The 19,583-nt window shown below is 40.8% G+C and overlaps 1 protein-coding gene across 1 annotated transcript in view; it reads right to left on the bottom strand.

Annotated features, from left to right (window-relative positions):
- The window catches only part of LOC124863731 (guanine nucleotide-binding protein G(I)/G(S)/G(O) subunit gamma-13), a 30,330-nt gene extending 11,109 nt beyond the window's left edge, over positions 1 to 19,221 (bottom strand). Inside the window, exon 1 of the mRNA XM_047358189.1 lies at positions 18,653 to 19,221. The gene's annotated coding sequence lies outside the window, so the exon portion shown is untranslated. The remainder of the gene's footprint in view (positions 1 to 18,652) is intronic.
- Positions 19,222 to 19,583: the final 362 nt, after the last annotated feature.

Below are 19,583 nucleotides of genomic sequence, written 5' to 3'. Positions count from 1 at the left end.
ACCGGTCTACCAATGTTTTAAAAAGTTATAGATTCAAAAATGCTCAGATTTTTCATCATGCTGTTCCTACAGTTTAAAGTCCAATACCGGTTTGATGAGATATCATAGGAAGTGACAGATCATCTGGAGTTTTCTCCAGGTGTCTCAAGCATATAGTAATGCCTCCCCCACCTGTTGCTGTTAGTCAGTGGCCTTAAATGATATGTTAGAAAAATTGTGATGATCAATAAAGATCAATAAAACGTGTTCCGTTAAATCCATATTGTATTTTTGCATTTTATACCACTTTGCCCTTGTATCTTACACTCACTCTGACTCTTGGAGTTTCATTCTGAGTATGTTTTTAACATAGGAAGATCATTTATTTCACATCATCTCCTAGCCCCATGTTACTTTGTAAATAACGGTGTAATGCAAAAGTGACAAGGATTAAAAGGTTCATAAAGTGACATTTTGGGATTGGAGTTGTTTTAAGATAGTAGAAGAGGGCTTTGGTGTTAGCCCCTCTCGGATTAGCCATTAGTTTAGGCCTCTAGGACCAACTAAACTGGTAAAATATGCAGTTAAGACATGAACTGTTTTAATTTTTTAACAGAACCTCACTTCAAAAGCCTTGAGCCATCCCTTTGGTGAGCAGTCAGCATTCTCTTTAAACTAGAGACTTATTTGCATGTTTACAAATGTGCCAGGATATTTTTTTATGAAAAACATGAATTTATTCCCATGACTGAGCCACTTTCTGTTATCTTCCTTTGCTTTATATAAAAAAAGCTTGACTTCTGAAAACTCAAGCTAGCTCTAGCTGTTGCACGCGAAAAAGCTCTGAGCTATATCTGTGATTCATTTTCTACAAAACAAAACAGGGACTACTCATCCACTAAAAGTAAAGATATTTTTTATACATTATTATTAAATCCAATCAAAGAAAAGAAATCAAAAAAATGTGGCTTCAACAGAGAGTGGATAGAGATTGGTCTGCGTGCAAACAAGATGAAAACCGCAGTTAATTAATAGGCCAGTTGTGTGTGTCCTTTAGTTAATAAGAGGAAAACATCAGGTGCAATATTACACCATGTGTGTGTGTTTCCTTTCAGTATTAGGGCAGACACGGGGGAGAGTGATGCCCACTTCCTGCCCGAGATCACATTTCAGCTGCGTCCTCCGGACATGGCAGCAGAACCTTGTTTGTTCTTTGACAAAAGCTCCTAGAAAAATAAATTACCAAGTTACCATTACATTTCACTATCAGCCATAATGGATACCAGCAGTTTTATTACTCCACCAATTTGACTACGGGTGAATAAAAGAGCAATGGCAAAGTATTAGATTAAAAATATGTTAGCTTATGTGTCATGTTTTGTCAGGATTGCTTTGGGGCATACTTTTTCTATTTTTTATGTTGACTGGAATATTAGATTATAACCCATCTCAGCTTTAAACGTCTCCACAACTTTCTCCCTGACCTGTCTATTGCATTTCTTGGTCTGCTTGATGCGTTTGTTCACTAATGTTCTCTTCTGAGGTCTTCGCAGATCAGGTGTATTTAGTGGACTCAATGGAAGGCAATTGGTTGGACTGGATTTTGTTTAGGGGTTTCATGACAGAGGAGTGGTACAAATGCACGACACACTTTTCAGATTTGTTTTTGTAACATTTTGAAAACCATTCACATGTGGATGGAGCATAACAAAAGGTTCAACAGGTCCAAATACATGTACATAATGAAAATGGGAAAGAATAAGTTGCCATCTGAACACCAGAGGCACTTCAGTATTACAAAGATAGTGTATTAGTGTGTTTGAATTTGGATAGCTAAACCAGAATATAAAATTCTACAAATATTTAAATGCTGTTATATGTTCATTCTCTTTTTACTTTTACATCTGCCTATATACATCCCTCCCATTGCCTACGTTTTCTATTGTTCTTTCTCCCTCACCGTCTCAGATTACTTGCTGAGTCAGTGAATACCCATCAATGTAAATTTGCCTATATTCATGTCCTGAACTGCCTCACACACAATACAATATGAATGATGGAAAGATCATTGTAGGGCCATTGGTTTAGTGTCGTCATATGTTGTACAGTTTGAATCTAAATGATTAGTTGACTCAGCTTTCCTTTCATCTTTAAACTCACTTTATACCTTTCACTGAGCTCAGATTTCTGTTTCCCATCTGTCTCCTGCTGTCTTCTACAAATGCTCTCTCACTAAGGGCTCTCTGTGCATTTACACTCATTTCAAACTGTTAATGCATTACTCCATGCATTAGCAGCCTCTCCACATTTTCTTTCTGCGAGCCCCAGCCAGTGGCTTGCAATGATCACGGTAGCTAATGAATTGTGTCAGTGTTAATTTCGCGTATAGAGGTCTTTGTGAAATGACTGAAAGTTTTTTTTTTTCTGACAAATTAATCTCATCAACAAATTGGCTTCTTCAAAAGTTTTCTAACTATACTGAAGAAGTTAAACATCTACGATATCTTTGTCATCAGGAATTCTCCGATCCAATACTAATACATTTCAAAATCTTTGCTTACTGTTTTCCCAGAATACAGGAAGGATAAGAGGCGCACCATGAATCGACTGCACTGTTGTTGTTTTTTTTCTTAATCCGTCACCTACTAGTCAGAATCTAAAAATCTCAAAAAGTGTTTGGTTATGGTTTAATTGTCCATATTTTTCCAAATATGTTCCCAGATATAATCCCACAACAATGATACAGTTGAGAGGGATCTGCTGTTTGCTCCATTTGGATTATTTATCTCTCAGAGACAACAAAGATGCTAAAACTGCTTTGATATACTGGCGAGAAATGGTTCTATATATTGCCAAAAGTATTTATCTGTCTACTTTTACATGAACATGAACTTTGATGACATCCTATTCTTAATCTATAAGGACCATTTTGTTGATGGACTGACCATTGCCAGCAATAGCAGCTTTAACTATTGTGTAAACATCTTCCACAAGGTTTAGGAATGTGTTCATAGTTAGATAAGAAAACCAAACTTACAGCAAGTGATTGCAACACCTAAATTCATTAATGTGGAGTGAGGCCCAATACCTTTGGCAATATAATGTATGTGAAAACCAAACCTGTTCTTTGATAGAACCAGCAAAGAACTTGAAGTGCAACTGCTGTGGTGGAAAAACCTGATTTCTGTTGGGCACTGCAGCTTCACTTGTGCTGACTTCGGAGGAATAATTTGACGGAGCCAGTGATCCTCTTTAGCCTCTGTTGCCAATTCATTCAGTCACATTAACAGTGAACATCTTCTCTCTTGAATAAAATCTCAACAGAAAAAAAAGAATGTGACGACACAACATGTGTCCCTGACCTTTTTAACTTATGCCTCACAGCGGTGAAAATTAGATACTACACCTCACTTGGTAATAATACACTTCATACACCTTGGCATTAACATGAGTACACAAATTGAATCTTCTAACACCCCCACTTGTACTCAGGTTGCACAAATTTGAACAGAAGTTACACTATAAACCACAATACAGAAGTCGAACTCTTTCACTTATTTTAAACACCAAACAAAATGTCACCAAACGTTCTCAGTTTTAGCTTAGAAGCAAGTTTGGTCATAATATCAGCAACCATTTCATCAGTAGTGCAATATAGCAGACAGACTTTCCCTTCATTTACAATAGACCTTCCAAAATTATATTTTATATCCACGTGTTTGCACCTCTGTCTGCTCACAGGGTTTTTGGCCAAAGCGATTGTTCCCTGGTTATCTTCATACACTACTGTCTGTGTGTATTTGTGACCATCAATTCCTTCCAATAACTGTTTTAAATACAGGTCCTTCTCAAAATATTAGCATATTGTGATAAAGTTCATTATTTTCCATAATGTAATGATGAAAATTTAACATTCATATATTTTAGATTCATTGCACACTAACTGAAATATTTCAGGTCTTTTATTGTCTTAATACGGATGATTTTGGCATACAGCTCATGAAAACCTAAAATTCCTATCTCACAAAATTAGCATATCTTTAATAGTGTCTCTAAACGAGCTATGAACCTAATCATCTGAATCAACGAGTTAACTCTAAACACCTGCAAAAGACTCCTGAGGCCTTTAAAACTCCCAGCCTGGTTCATCACTCAAAACCCCAATCATGGGTAAGACTGCCGACCTGACTGCTGTCCAGAAGGCCACTATTGACACTCTCAAGCAAGAGGGTAAGACACAGAAAGAAATTTCTGAACGAATAGGCTGTTCCCAGAGTGCTGTATCAAGGCACCTCAGTGGGAAGTCTGTGGGAAGGAAAAGGTGTGGCAGAAAACGCTGCACAACGAGAAGAGGTGACCGGACCCTGAGGAAGATTGTGGAGAAGGGCCGATTCCAGACCTTGGGGGACCTGCGGAAGCAGTGGACTGAGTCTGGAGTAGAAACATCCAGAGCCACCATGCACAGGCGTGTGCAGGAAATGGGCTACAGGTGCCGCATTCCCCAGGTCAAGCCACTTTTGAACCAGAAACAGCGGCAGAAGCGCCTGACCTGGGCTACAGAGAAGCAGCACTGGACTGTTGCTCAGTGGTCCAAAGTACTTTTTTCGGATGAAAGCAAATTCTGCATGTCATTCGGAAATCAAGTTGCCAGAGTCTGGAGGAAGACTGGGGAGAAGGAAATGCCAAAATGCCAGAAGTCCAGTGTCAAGTACCCACAGTCAGCGATGGTCTGGGGTGCCGTGTCAGCTGCTGGTGTTGGTCCACTGTGTTTAATCAAGGGCAGGGTCAATGCAGCTAGCTATCAGGACATTTTGGAGCACTTCATGCTTCCATCTGCTGAAAAGCTTTATGGAGATGAAGATTTCATTTTTCAGCATGACCTGGCACCTGCTCACAGTGCCAAAACCACTGGTAAATGGTTTACTGACCATGGTATCACTGTGCTCAATTGGCCTGCCAACTCTCCTGACCTGAACCCCATAGAGAATCTGTGGGATATTGTGAAGAGAACGTTGAGAGACTCAAGACCCAACACTCTGGATGAGCTAAAGGCCGCTATCGAAGCATCCTGGGCCTCCATAAGACCTCAGCAGTGCCACAGGCTGATTGCCTCCATGCCACGCCGCATTGAAGCAGTCATTTCTGTAAAAGGATTCCCGACCAAGTATTGAGTGCATAACTGTACATGATTATTTGAAGGTTGACGTTTTTTGTATTAAAAACACTTTTCTTTTATTGGTCGGATGAAATATGCTAATTTACTGAGATAGGAATTTTGGGTTTTCTTGAGCTGTTTGCCAAAATCATCCGTATTAAGACAATAAAAGACCTGAAATATTTCAGTTAGTGTGCAATGAATCTAAAATATATGAATGTTAAATTTTCATCATGACATTATGGAAAATAATGAACTTTATCACAATATGCTAATATTTTGAGAAGGACCTGTATATGCATTCTTGCATTGTAGAGGCTAGAGCCATATATTCTGCCTCACAAGTAGAAAGTGCTACTGTGGGCTGTTTCTTAGTTTTCCAAGAAACTAAAGAACTGTTCTTGCTTGGGCTTACACAGTAACCTGTAGTACTGCGTCTGTCAGTTGTGTCACCTGCCCAGTCAGCATCACTATAGGCTACTAGACCTAACATCTCACTGGTTTTTGTGAAACACAGCTCCTTATTTGTAGTTCCTCTGAGGTACCTTAGTACATGCTTCACTGTAGCTCATTGCTCCTCTGTTGGTTGACAAAAATATTGTGATCATTTGCTTACCACAAAACTTAAATCTGGACGTGTACACGTTGACAGATATATAAGGCTGCCAACAGCCTCTCTATACATCCTTACATCTTTCATCTTAATAGCATCTTCTGTGTAATGCAATTTCTGGTCACAGGTAGTTTCTCTGGGATTACAACTCTGTATGTTGAACCTTGGCAATATCTTGTTGATATATGTTTCTTGTGACATTTGTACACATCCATCAGAGTGAACAAAATCAATACCAAGAAAATGCTTAAGCCTGCCTAAATCCTTCATCTTAAATCTGACAGAAAGCATCTCCTTCACTTCATTCATAACTTGTTCATTGCTTGCTGCAATTATCAAGTCATCAACCCAGATAATCATGATAGTTTTATGATGTCCTGTCTCCTTTGTATAAACACAGTGGTCTGCTGGATTTTGCATGAAACCATTTTCAGTTAGATAGTCATGCAGAACTCTATTCCAGTTTCGGCCAGATTGTTTCAGCCCGTACAGAGATTTTTGAAGTTTACATACCAAATCTTCCCCTTCTTCATAACCTTCTGGTTGATCAGTGTATATTTCATAATCGATGGGGGCGTGTAAGTAAGCTGTTTTCACCTCCATTTGATGGAGTAACAGATCCTCCTGTACCGCTTTTTGCAGCTGTAATCTTACGCTTGTCAAGTTGGCTGTTGGACAGAAAGTTTCCCCATAATCTGTCCCCACCTTCTGACTGTAACCCTGAGCTACATACCTTTATACCTAACATTTCTGTCAATGTCACTCTTAACAGAATAAACCCACTTACCCCCCACTGTTTTCTTGCCCTTTGGCAGAGTAGTTAGGGTAAAAGTGTTATTCTCTTTTAAAGATTGGATTTCTTCATCCATGACTTTAATCCATTGCTTTGAGTTAACGGACTCCACAGCTTCTTTAAATGTGTGTGGAACACCACATACAGCTCTGTAACAGTAATCTATGGTAATGTGTATCTCATCACTCTCACTGTTACATGTTACAAAGTCTTTTATGTGACTAGGTTTTCTTCTCTCCCTGGTAGGATACCTTCCGCTGTCAGATTCATCAGTGGTTACACTTGATTCTTTGTGATTGGGCCCATCAGATGTGGCACTCTGTGAGTTTTTGTCCCTCACTACTGGCTCTTGAACCTCCTCATTTTTCATGTCTATTTCCTTTGTGGCTCTGTCAGCCATATATTGTCTTGCTCTATCATAGTAGTTATTTGGTTCTACCTCATCGGTTTGTGTTTGCCTTTCCATATTTGTTTTGCTCACAAATTTAGCAAGTCTTTGCTTCTGGACCTTTTCAGTGTCGGGATGATAGACCAAGTAGACAGCGCTGTTCTTATCATAGCCCACAAAAAGTTCACATTTTGAAACAAACTTTCCCTTATTCTGTTTGTATGTGTGACATACAGATCCAGACTTCTGCATATTTTATAAATCTGGCATTTTACCTGTTAGCATTTGGTAAGGTGTCTTCCCTGTCCTTTTACTGAAGCATCAGTTTTGTACTATGGCTGCTGTTTGAACAGCGTAGTTCCATAGACATTTAGGTAGCTGACTTTCAATCAGCATGCATCTACCCATCTCAAAGAGAGTACACCAGCCCCTTTCAGTAAAGCCGTTTTGGTGAGGTGACAATGGTGCTGACATTTCATGCTTAATACCCTTTTCTCTTAAAAAGGTTTGAAAATTTCTACATGTAAACTCTGTGCCATTGTCAGACGAGATACACTTTACCTCCCGATAAGGGGCAACATCAGGTAGAAATTTTTCTGTTGCCCGCAATGTATCATTTTTTGTCTTTAGAAAATACACAAATACTGCATTTGAATAATCGTCGGTGAATGACTGCACATATTTGTATCCATCAATAGACTCTGTAGCTATTGGACCTGCTAAGTCTGTGTGCACCATCTGCAAGGGAGCCTTCGCTCTTGTATCAAGGCTTCTATTTCAGGTTTGTGCAAACTTTCCCTGAATACACACCTCTCACCTTTGCTCTGGTGTATCTGTTTTACCTTTAATCTGCATACCATTAACCACACTCTGCAAACTAAGAATGTCATCATAGTTGCAGTGGCCTAATATCTCGTGTCATGTCTGTATATCGTGGCAGGTGTTACACTTATCACTGTCCTCAGCTTCGGTTGATAAATAATACAACTTACCATGTACACTAATGTTAAAGTTAGTACCGTCTTTGTCGGTTAGCATGTCCTGTCCTTGTTTAAAGGTGACTGTTGCTCCTAATGTGTGGCCAACTTTACCGAGAAAATGTCCTGGGGGTATGAAGGAATAAACAGCGCGCCTCTCAGCGTTTCTCTGTGTCGCTGTCCTACACTGTCAAAGACCTCAGCATCTCCCCACCGTTGAGCGATGCCTTTGCAGACGGTTCCATCTGCTAACTCCACGCAGTGCATTTCAAGTTTGAAGGTGTCATCAAAGCTCTTGAATTTGGCTAAGTCATTAATGATGCGTGAGGTAGCTCCTGTATCGACCATCAGACCTCTCTCCTTGATGCTGCGCGCTTATTGTTGCTGCTGGATTTTGACTTCTGCATCCTTGATCCTGAAGGCATAATCCGTCGCTGCCACTCCAGATCCGATGATGCTCTCATCTGTGACTTTCCACGCTCCATCTTGTTTGTCTTTGTATCTACATGTGGTATCATTGTGAGTGTTGCTCCTGCAATGACGGCACCACATCTTTTGTCTGCATGCTTTTGCTCGGTGCCCTTTTGTTCCACACTTAAAGCGCACAATGTCGGCATTACTATTTTCTCTGCTCTGTGTACTTGACCTGGTGTCCTTTCGCCCGACTCTTGCCACAATCTTCATTATATTGTCAGTGACTTTAGCCGCGGTTAACTTTTCAGTGTCTTCAAAACTACGAAGCTCTGTTTTAAACTCAGGAAACGTTATATTGTCCTTGTTGTGTGTCACATGTATTGTGAACGGTTTAAAACTTTCAGGCAGTCCTTTTAAAACCATAGCAATCAAGAAGCCATCGCTTAATGTCTCACCCGCGTTGCGTAGGGCCGTAATGGCAGTCTCTGCCCTGATGATGTAGTCAGTAACCGTTTTGTCGCTCCACTTTTGAAGAGATATTGGCGTGGTGTACAGGTGGATACTGGGGGCTTACCCTTTCTGGCGTAGTAGTCCCTCAGTATTTTAAGTGCCTTTCTTCCATTATCGGGTGCATCTCTCATAATAAACGAGAGGCTTTTATCGTCCAAACGTTGAATCAGCTAGGCATATGTATCAGCATTTTCTTACCATCTGCCGCTATTTCGGTTTCACTGTTGGGTTCCCTCAAAACGGTATTCTTCAATCCTAATAAGTGCATGTGTCCAAAGACTTTAGTTTCCCAAAGTTCATACTTTCTCTCATCTCCATCAAATATACGTCGAGGTGACCTGCCTGTCCCTCGCTGATGATGCTATCCCGCCATTAGTACGCTATCCGGTATCTGGTGATAAATCATCAGAACAAAAATTCTCCTCGAGTTGCTCCTGGGCCCATAACCTGTTGAGCACTGCAGCTTCACTTGCGCTGAACTCGGAGGAATAATTTGATGGAGCCAGTGATCCTCTTTAGCCTCTGTTGCCAATTCATTCAGTCACATTAACAGTGAACATCTTCTCTCTTGAATAAAATCTCAACAGAAAAAAAAGAATGTGACGACACAACATGTGTCCCTGACCTTTTTAACTTACGCCTCACAGCGGTGAAAGTTAGGTACTGCACCTCACTTGGTAATAATACACTTCATACACCTTGGCATTAACATGAGTACACAACTTGAATCTCCTAACAATTTCCCTCACTGGATAGTTTACACAGCCACACTTCTTTGAACTGGTCCTCTTGCACCAGCTTTAACTGTATAGTCGTCTGACGTATTCATTCCAAACTACAAGCCTAGCTGGTGAAGAAGTATGAATTATTTTTGGTCAATAGCTGTTAACATAGACACAGCAGTGGTCTAACACCTACTACTGCTCTGCGATGACAGTTTTGTATATAAGAGGCTTATTAGACCATCATACAGTTGAAAGTGTAGGAAGCTTAGCAGGTTGCTAGGAGAAGGTAGATACTACATGTTTATTAGAAAAGCACCTTTTTTGTTAAGCCACCACAAAGGGGGCATAGATAAGTCACAGAAATAAGATGAACACATGGAGGATAAAGTGATTTAAGTCTCAAAGAACAGATGGAGTTCACATAAGAGCATCAATCCAAATGTCTTACTGATAATCGAATGTAGAAGTTGTGGCTTAGTATCTGAACATGGATAGATAATAACATAATGGGGTCCAATTGCAGAGTATTAACATAAAAGATACATCACTGCACATTTTGATAATAGCAATGGATACTACAATCAGCAACATTACATTTTTTCATTTTCATCACTATAAGGAGTCCTTCTTTACCACAGACTTTAAACTGATCTTAATATCTACAAATATAAACAGAATGAAAGATTTCTCCATGGAGTCAAAATATAATCAACAAACACAGTCCACTGTATTCCGTTTTCGCTGTCATTGACCTGTACATGAGAAGCTATCTTTTTAAGTTAAGATGGCCACTGTTCTCTAATAGAAAATAAATAAAGTATTTTTCAGCATTTCATAGTTTATTTTAAATGATACAAGTTTGAAGAGAAGACACGCTATCAATGGAGTCTCTGGTCTATGCTTGTGTGCCTGCCCCCATTCCACTTGATCAGAAAACGTTTTCTGAGCTCCAGCTTTTCTACAACTCTGGGGTCTCACTTATAAAACATTGTGTAGGATCTATATATAAAGTTTACGTATGCCCGAAAATAGCATACACCAAAAAAATCCAGACTTATAGAAACATGTGCAGGCACACCAGCAAGCAATTTCCCCTTCAGAAATCCTAGATGCACCTCAATGTTTGCATAAAAGGTTCCACCTTCTGTCCTGCCCTCTACACGCCAACAAGCAGCAATTCACACCTCAACCCAACTCCTCAACATCCTATTCAGACACAAATTCTTGCCATACACCAACCACCTCCCTACCTTCAGACCCCCTGCTTGCACTACGGATCTCAGAGGAAGATGTGAATGGGCTCTTTCAGCCCCTAAAAACATAGAAGGCCTCAGGAGCTGATAATGCCTGAGAACCTGCACCGACCAACTGGCACCCATCTTCTCTGAGATATTCAACAAGTCACTGGAACTGTGTGAGGTTCCCTCCTGCTTCAAACACTCCATCTTCATCCCAGTACCCAAGAAAACCACCATCACATGATTAAATGACTCCAGGCCTGTTGCCCTGACATCTGTGGTCATGAAATCTTTGAGTGACTGGTATTGAAGCACCTGAAGGACATCACAGGCCCCCTGCTGGACCCCCTGCAGTTTGCCTACCGGGCAAACAGGTCGACTGATGAAAACTCCATTCTGCAAAACCTCGACCACCCAGGGATGTAAGTCAGGATCCTGTTTGTGGACTTCAATTCAATTCAATTCAAAAACACTTTATTAATCCTGAAAGGAAAATTAAACATTGTTGTAGCTAATACTATGCAGGTTTCTTCAAAGAGCTGTTGTAGATGCTGATGGTTGTGGGCAGGAAGGATCTCCTGTAGCAGTTTGTCTTACAACAGATCTGAAGAAGCCTCTGACTGAAGCCTCTGACTGAAGACACTGAGGATGTTCAGGGTTTTCCATAATGTTTTTCATTTTATGAAGAATCCTTATTTGCACAATGATATTTATCAGCTTGTTGAGCTTTTTTAAGTCCCTGGCGCTGATGCTGCTACCCCAGCAGATAATGGCAGAAGAGATCACACTCTCCGCAACAGACTTATAGAAGAAATGCAGCATCTTGCTGCAAACACCAATGGACCTAAGCTTCCTCAAGAAGTACAGTCTCCTCTGTCCCTTCTTGTAGATGGCTTCACAGTTGCATCTCCACTCCAGTCTGTTGTCCAGGTGAACACTGAGGTATTTATACTCCTCCACCACCTCCACTTCTTCTCCCATGATAAAAATAGTTTTTGACTTATTCCTGTTTCTCTTAAAATCTACAATCATCTCCTTTGTTTTATTCATATCAAGATGGGATGATTGTTTCTACACCATGCTACAAAGCAGTCCACCAGCTCCCTGTACTCATCTTCTTGTCCATCTCTGATCCACCCCACGACCACCCCACCCCACAACTGCAGAGTCATCGGAGTATTTCTGCAGATGACAGGAGTCTGTCTTGTACTGGAAGTCTGAGGTGTACAGAGTGAAGAGGAATGGTGAAAGTAGAGTCCCCTGTGGTGCTCCTGTGCTGCTGACTACCTGGTTACACTCACAACCCTTCAGTCTCACAAACTGTGGCCTGTTTGTCAGGTAGTCTTTGATTCAGGAGATTGTTGAGGCCTCCACCTGAGTCTGGAGTTTCTGACAAAGCAAATCAGACTGAATTGTGTTAAATGCACTGGAGAAATCAAAGAACATGATCCTCACAGTGCTGCTGGCTTTGTCCAGATGACAGTGGGTTTGTTGAAGCAGGTGTATGATGGCATCTTCAACTCCAACTCCACCACGATAAGCAAACTGAAGGGGGCTCCTGATGGTTTACTGTTTGCTTACTCAGGTGGGCCAACAGGAGTCTCTCTAGGACCTTCATGATGTGGGATGTCAGGGAAACGGGTCATTGAAGACTGATGAGTGAGTTTTCTTTGGTACCGGAACAAGACAGGAGGTCTTCCACAACACTGGAACCTTCATCTTAGCCAGGCTAAGGTTGAAGAGGTGCCACAGAATCTAACAGAGCTGCTCTGCACAGGCCTTCAAGACTCTAAGGCTGACATGATCTGGACCTGCAGCCTTATTCCGATTCAGTCTTTCCAGTTGTCTCTTCACCTGACTTCTTGAGACACACAGATGAAAGGGGGAGGCAAAGGGACAGCAGTATCTTCTGATTTGGTGGAAGGCAAACATGTAGAAGCAGAAGGGTCCATGGCTGACATGGAAGAAAAGGAGAGCTGTGGGTCAAAGGAGGGTTTGATGTCTGTTTGGCTGTGAGCAGAAGATGAGGATGCTGAGCTTGTTTCTGAACTGAACCTATTGAAGAATGTGTTTAGTTTATTGGCTCTGTCCAGACATCTATCGGTCTAAACATCCTTCTGCTTGAAGCCTGTGATCTTCATCTCTGACCACACATCTCTGATATTATTTTGCTGGAGCTTGCTCTCCGGCTTCTTCTTGTACATCTCCTTGCTCTTATCTTATCTTGACTTTAAGTTGTTTCTTACCATGTGGCTGGCACGGTGCATCCCAGTCTGTAGCCTCAAAGCAACCTCGCAGGGCTTCTTCAGCTTCCTGTGACCATCTTCTCACAGTTCTTTTTATTACAGGTTGCCTCTGAACAAGGGGCTTATATTACAAGCAGAGAAAAATAAGATTGTGATCTAATTTGCCTAGAGGAGGTCTTGCTTTAGAGATGTATGAGTCCTTGACATTTGCATAAAACAAATCCAACGTTTTGTTTTCTCTGGTAGAGCAGCTGACAAACTGTTGAAACGTTTGAAGTGTAGCAGAGAGTGAAGCATGGTTAAAATCACCAGAAATTGCCACAAATACATTGGGTGTTGTGTCTGTAGCTTAGCAACAACTGAGCTGATGGCATCACATGCAGTGTTGGCAACAGCTAAAGGTGGAACGTATACTGTTGCCAAAATAAGGCAGGTGAACTCTCTAGATAAATGATATGGATGAAAACTTACTGCTAACAGTTCAATATCTGGACTGCAAAGACGACACTTCACAGTAACATGTCCTGGATTGCACCATCAGTTGTTCACAAGTACTGCTACTCCAACTCTTTTACGTTTGTCGCTCCTCTATAAATCTCTGTCTGCTTGTATGGTCAGGAAAGCTTGGCAGAGAGATGCAGGAGTCAGGGGTATCATCCTGCAGCCATGTCACAGCAAAACACATAATACTGCATTCCTGATACTCTGGCTGGATCCTTTGTAGGGCACAGGGAAAAAAGCAAACAAACGCAAATTCACTGAGGCAGAAATCGAGGTGTTGATGAGCGAGGTGAAGAATCGAAATCATATGATGTTTGGTAGCCACAGTAGTGGTGAAACAAATAAAAGGAAGTGTTGTGAGTTTCAACACAGTATTTAAATGTTTACAGCAGTCTGTGTTATTGCCTCACACTTTGTCACAATTTCTGTGTTAATCTGTAGTTCACATCACCCTGGTAATCATTGGGGAGAGGAATGTGATGGTGAGAAAACTAGTCATTTAGCCTGGCCCAGATGAAATGTCACTTTGATTTAAGATAACAAGTTGGCTTATAGGCCTTTTTTATTTATGTAAAAGGTCCTTATGTATAGTTATGGCTCACCAGCACAAGCATAAATAACACTGCGGTTTCAATGCGTATGATGACGTCGATCAATGATTAGAGTCTGACATAGAGGAAGGACATGGAGAGGAATCATGATGGAGTGTGGCTTCAATGTCCCACCTCATCATCTGCATCGCCACTTTCCCGTCTCCAAAACGAGCATACACACTGGTCAGAGTTTGCGTGAGGGACTTCAAGTTGTTTTATATTGATCACAAACTTTGTGTGGAAAGTGACATACGCCAGTTTTAGGCCCTGTTTTGTGCATATGCCATGTTTATAAATTAGGCCCCTGATCTTCCATTCCCAATTTCTCTTTTAGCTGTTTTCACAATTAGCGCAGTTAGCATAAGTAACTGTAAACAACAACAGCCTATGAGGGACGGTGTACTGCAATGTTCAGATGTGTCACTGGTCCAACATACCACCTCAGTCCTGCTAATGGCCTAAATATTTGATTCTGGTGTGAAGTAGTGACACATTTAAAGGTTTTGAGGACTTGAGTTTGACAATCCTGACCTGGACAATGTTGACCACTACCCAAACTGTAAGAGTTGCATACCATCTAGAGGTTTAAAGCTTAAAGAACTAAATCGGAGCAACTTTGTGTAAAAATATGCAGCCTTTCTGTGATCTGTTGTCGTCAGCTCTTTTCAATTTGATCCGTCACCACGTCAGTGAAACTTTCTCATAGCAGGAACAAATTCACATCCTGTGGCAGATAGCTTGTTTTTGTGTCCCATAAAGTGGATGCAAATGCAAAATTAGCAGAAGATCCACATGATCAGCATCTGCCAAAGACTAGCTCTTTGTTGTAGAAGCTTCAATAAACAGCTGCCATAGAAACGATAGTTTCCTTTCAAAAAGTTTATTACTTTTGTGTTTTCTCTGACTTCCTTTTTAAACACCTCCCTGATGCTGAAAATTACATTTATTCTTCATTCCACAGGTAAAACTCTACACCAAAGAGTGTTGGGTTTACCTTGACCCAGTGGTGGTTAGGTATGGTGCATTCACTGATCGGTTTAAAAGATTCTAAATCAGTGGTCAGGGTGGATCAAGCTGAAAATCCTCAGATTCCAGTCATCTCTACTGCACAGCTTAGAAAGTTAATACAATACATAGATTTTTATTATCAAATATGATTGCACAGGGTAAGTTATGTCTTCAACATTTACTAGACCTCGAGGTCTTTAAGAAGTAAATGTTGTCATCCATAGCAACCCAAAAAGATTGTTACACACTGCGACATAATGAGATAAAATATCATGCAATTTGCAAATCAATGCAATGTTGCCAGATACTGGATTGTGTTGTGAAATTTTAGACCTGTGAATTAATGGGTGAATACTTGAGCTCAACTGACCAAATAAAGCAGGTGAGCAGGTGTGCATCGGCAAGAGTGAAACATTTATGTGTCTGAGGATGTAGGAACCAAACAAAGGATGTAAGTATAACTTTAACTAGGACTTTCCATTAGTTAATTACATTTTCTTTGATAAACCTCCTGTTTTTTTCTGTTAAACCTTTTCTTGTTGACCTTATAGGTGTCATAGCTTGGTCCTGCATCAAGGGCGCTACATATTAGTGCATGTGTCGCTTTAAAAAAACATTCTGGATTTGGGTGTCTGTGAGGAGGGCAAAGTAGGGTGGTTGTTTTAGGGGGTGGGGCATGTAGGTCAGATAGTGATTTGGGTCAGAGCATCCAGAGATTAACCTTTACTCCCTTCCACTCTCCCATATTCCCAGCCTCCCTTTTACTGTATGTGTGCATGTGCGTGTGAGGGAAGTAGGGGGGTGTATGGGGATATGTGTTGCTAGGGCTTATCATGTTGTACGGCTCTCTCTGAGGATGAACCAACAGGAAATCAAAAATGCAAGAAGCAGAAACTCTTAACATAAGGAAGAGACAAGAAAGAATATGTAATGATGAAAAACCAATAATAAGATGTAAGAGACAGAAGACTGGATCAGAGTGAACAGATACAGTATTCTTGCTTCTATAGCTACTGCACTGTAAATAGAGGCTAAAAATAGAAAGGAAGAGGCAGAGCTCTTCTGACCTGCGGAGAGTGAAGATGGAGGATGAAATCGGGCTTCTCTTCATTAAACTGGCAAGGAGATGATTTCAAGAACTAAAACTTTTTGATGCTCAGAGATGGCGTTTGAGCTTTTAAAATCCACTTGTCTGTTCAGCCATTCTGTGAGCTCTGAGTGCCTGAAACCAAACCAGATGATATCACACCAGTCTGCAATCGAACACATCCAGTCAATAGAATCTAATCAATATGAAATTAAACTGAATGGAATTATGTGTGCATGCTAGGTCCCAGTACACTGCAGGGGATAGCAGACTAAGATGTAAAACAACAGCCACAACAACAAGAGAGTTTAGTCTGGCTAAACAACCTTGACAATATGCTTATTAAACACAAAGTGCTACACAACAACATCAACACAGACAAAATACTACAAATACCATTACCAGCTAACACTGCTAAAACATCCTTACTACATACAATGCAACAAAATATCTGTAAAGGCACTGTATATACCTGCAGTGTAACAAAACACTTCAAAGGGTTCCTAAATGACTACAATGTAAAAAAAATAATAATAATAAAGGACTCTATATACCTACGGTGTAACAAAACAACCTTATAAGGACCCTAAATGCCTAGAATGTAACAAAACCACTTCATAAGGACAGCGGTCTATAGGCGAGAGGCAGGGTACACCCTGGACAGGTCGTCAGTCTATCGCAGGGCAACACAGAGACACACAGGACAAACAACATGCACACGCCCATTCATACCTAAGGGAGTTTTAGAGACCAATTAATCTAACGGTCATGTTTTTGGACTGTGGGAGGATGCCGTACCATACAGTATAGAAGAAAGAATTCTGAAGGATTAATTTGTAAAATTTTAATTTTAATCAGCCACAGCAGGGTTTTATAAATAGTTTAACTCTAAGATTATCTAATTTGTTTCGGTAACAACTCCATAAAAGATGCTTTTACGATTAGAAATTATGCTGCATTTGATTTGTCTCAGAAGTTGGAGCTCAGATCTGGGAATGACATCACAGCCGATCTGAGCTCTCTCTTATTGCAACTTGGAAAAACTGTGGAATTTGCCAAGTGCTATGGTGCAAACGTAATGTTTGTGAGCATTTCCACTGTGGAGTCAAGAATGAGGGTGGGTGGGTAACTCTTTCCACAGGGGTACTGTTGACTGAGCTCTCGCTCTGAGTGTGGGAGAGAGGCAAAAAATAAAAAGTATGATTTTAAGCAATACAAGTATATCGAACATTTCTGCCACAACGACTACACTTTATAACTTCTATAATCAAAGAAATGTCCATGAAAAGGTGGTACTGTAAGAAACTTCAAAGATTCTGCCAACGCAGACTTCAGTGTTCAGTGATTTGAAGCGGGAGAGAAGCAGAGAAACAGCGGCAGCTGAAATTCAGTCGAACTGTTTTAACCATTAACTTATCATTTCACAGCATTTACACTGTGAAACCGTAATATAGTCACTTTTAAATCAGAAAAGATTTTGTAGCATTTGTAGATATATAAATAAGGCCTGAGAACCATGTCCCAAAGGAACACTAACTACACACACAGTTGCCGCTTTGTTTCTAAAATGTCTGTTGAGGATCCACAAGGATTGTGTTTTTTATCAACCAAGATGATTCTGGATTGAGTAACTTTATATACATACTACCTTGTTGTTTATGGACTGTTGATTATTTGTGCAAATGTTTTGTGCTGTCATTTGATTATTCCACTATAACATACCAGATACTTGTCACTATAAACCAGAATGGTTAGAAACTAATTTGAGTAATTTAAACATTTTGAGCAATATTATGTGAAAATAATTAAATTACATTTAAATTAAAAAGTAGATTTTAAAAATGTTTTGGAATTTAACTCATTTGGGAGTTTTTTATCTTTTGAACTCTTATAACGTCTACCAAGAAAAAAAACGTAATTTTCCATACAATTTTTACAAATTGTCACTGTAGTTTTATTGATTAAATTCTAACAGTGTGTTTTACTGGCATGTCCTTTACATTTTGATTATGTTTTTAAGTATCATCCTTGGAAATTTAAACCAAAGCGTAATACCAGAAAGAAAACTGAGACAAGGAAGGAGGGCGGAGAGGAAGAACAGAGGATAAATGTAAGTTTTATGTAACTACCGTGGTCTCCTATAGGGCCCACAGACAAGGTGAGTGTGTTGAGGGACTGGAGGCGGACAGGACAGGAAGTATAATACCATCAACCAATTTCAGTTCACTTGAAAAGTAGCTTTCACGCCTAAATGATCCAAAACCCTGCGCAGTGTGCGTCAGATTGCCTTCAGACAACCATAGAGATCAAACTGAAATCCAACATCACATTTTACAGAATTACTTCCCACCGCAGAAATAAAGGACCGCCTGTGCTGAAAATTATGATGATGACGAGGGTTTACAGAGGTAGTCGCATCTCTTACCTCACTGATGCGCCGCCGGCGGCTGTTGCTCTGCTCCAAGTCTGAAGATGCAGGTGAACACTGCAGCACCCACACACCGACAGTCGCTTCAATTTTCCCGTACAGCCCAATAGCAGCGCGCCTAACGTGCGTGCCCCTTAATTGATCTGCGTAAGTGCGGTGTTCGCTGACAGAAAGACGAAGGATAAAATCCGCAGGATTCGGGCTGAAACAGATGACTAGCAGTATGACTGTCTGGACGAGGCTGGAACTAGAACTGCCCCCTTTGTTTGTAGGTCCCTGTTGATGCAGCACGAAGCTGAGGCGGTTCAGGGGAAGTTAAAGAAGTAGTGCGCCTCGGTGCTCGTTCGACTGTGCACCCTCCTGCTCTCTGCCGGGATCCTCCTATATGAGCGTCCGTGTGTGGATGTGTGTGTGTTGAGAGAGAGAGAAAGGGAGGGAGGAGAGAGACAGTTGGAATGTGCGTGTGTGGTCCCAGAGGATGGCTGTGGAGAGTGGACCGGCTTCACTAATTTAAAGGACGGAAAGACCCCAAACTGTCTGCACTCTCCTCTTGGTTGGGCGTAGATTTCTGTCGACACTGCTGCCCCCACCCCCACCCTTCAATTCTTGCCACACTCGTAGTTACTGCCTAATATGGACACCGGCACCATTAGATTTCCACTGAAGGAAGGGGGAACCGATGTCTTGCAAGCAACATACAGTTAATTTGTCACTAATTTTGTCACTAACACATACGAATTTTATTAATATTTTATGTGATGGACCAACTCAACATGGTGCATTATGTGAAGTAGAAACATTGTTTACAAGTACAAATCTGAAAAGTGTGGCGAAAATTTATATTCAACCCTTCTGAAGCAATACTTTGAAAAAGCACAGTTTACTACAAGTTGTGGAGTTGGTCTCCACCAGCTATGTACATCTAGAG

Source organism: Girardinichthys multiradiatus, chromosome Y (assembly GCF_021462225.1).
Source record: "Girardinichthys multiradiatus isolate DD_20200921_A chromosome Y, DD_fGirMul_XY1, whole genome shotgun sequence".
Classification (NCBI taxonomy): domain Eukaryota; kingdom Metazoa; phylum Chordata; class Actinopteri; order Cyprinodontiformes; family Goodeidae; genus Girardinichthys; species Girardinichthys multiradiatus.
This window is presented reverse-complemented; position numbering and strand designations above follow the sequence as displayed.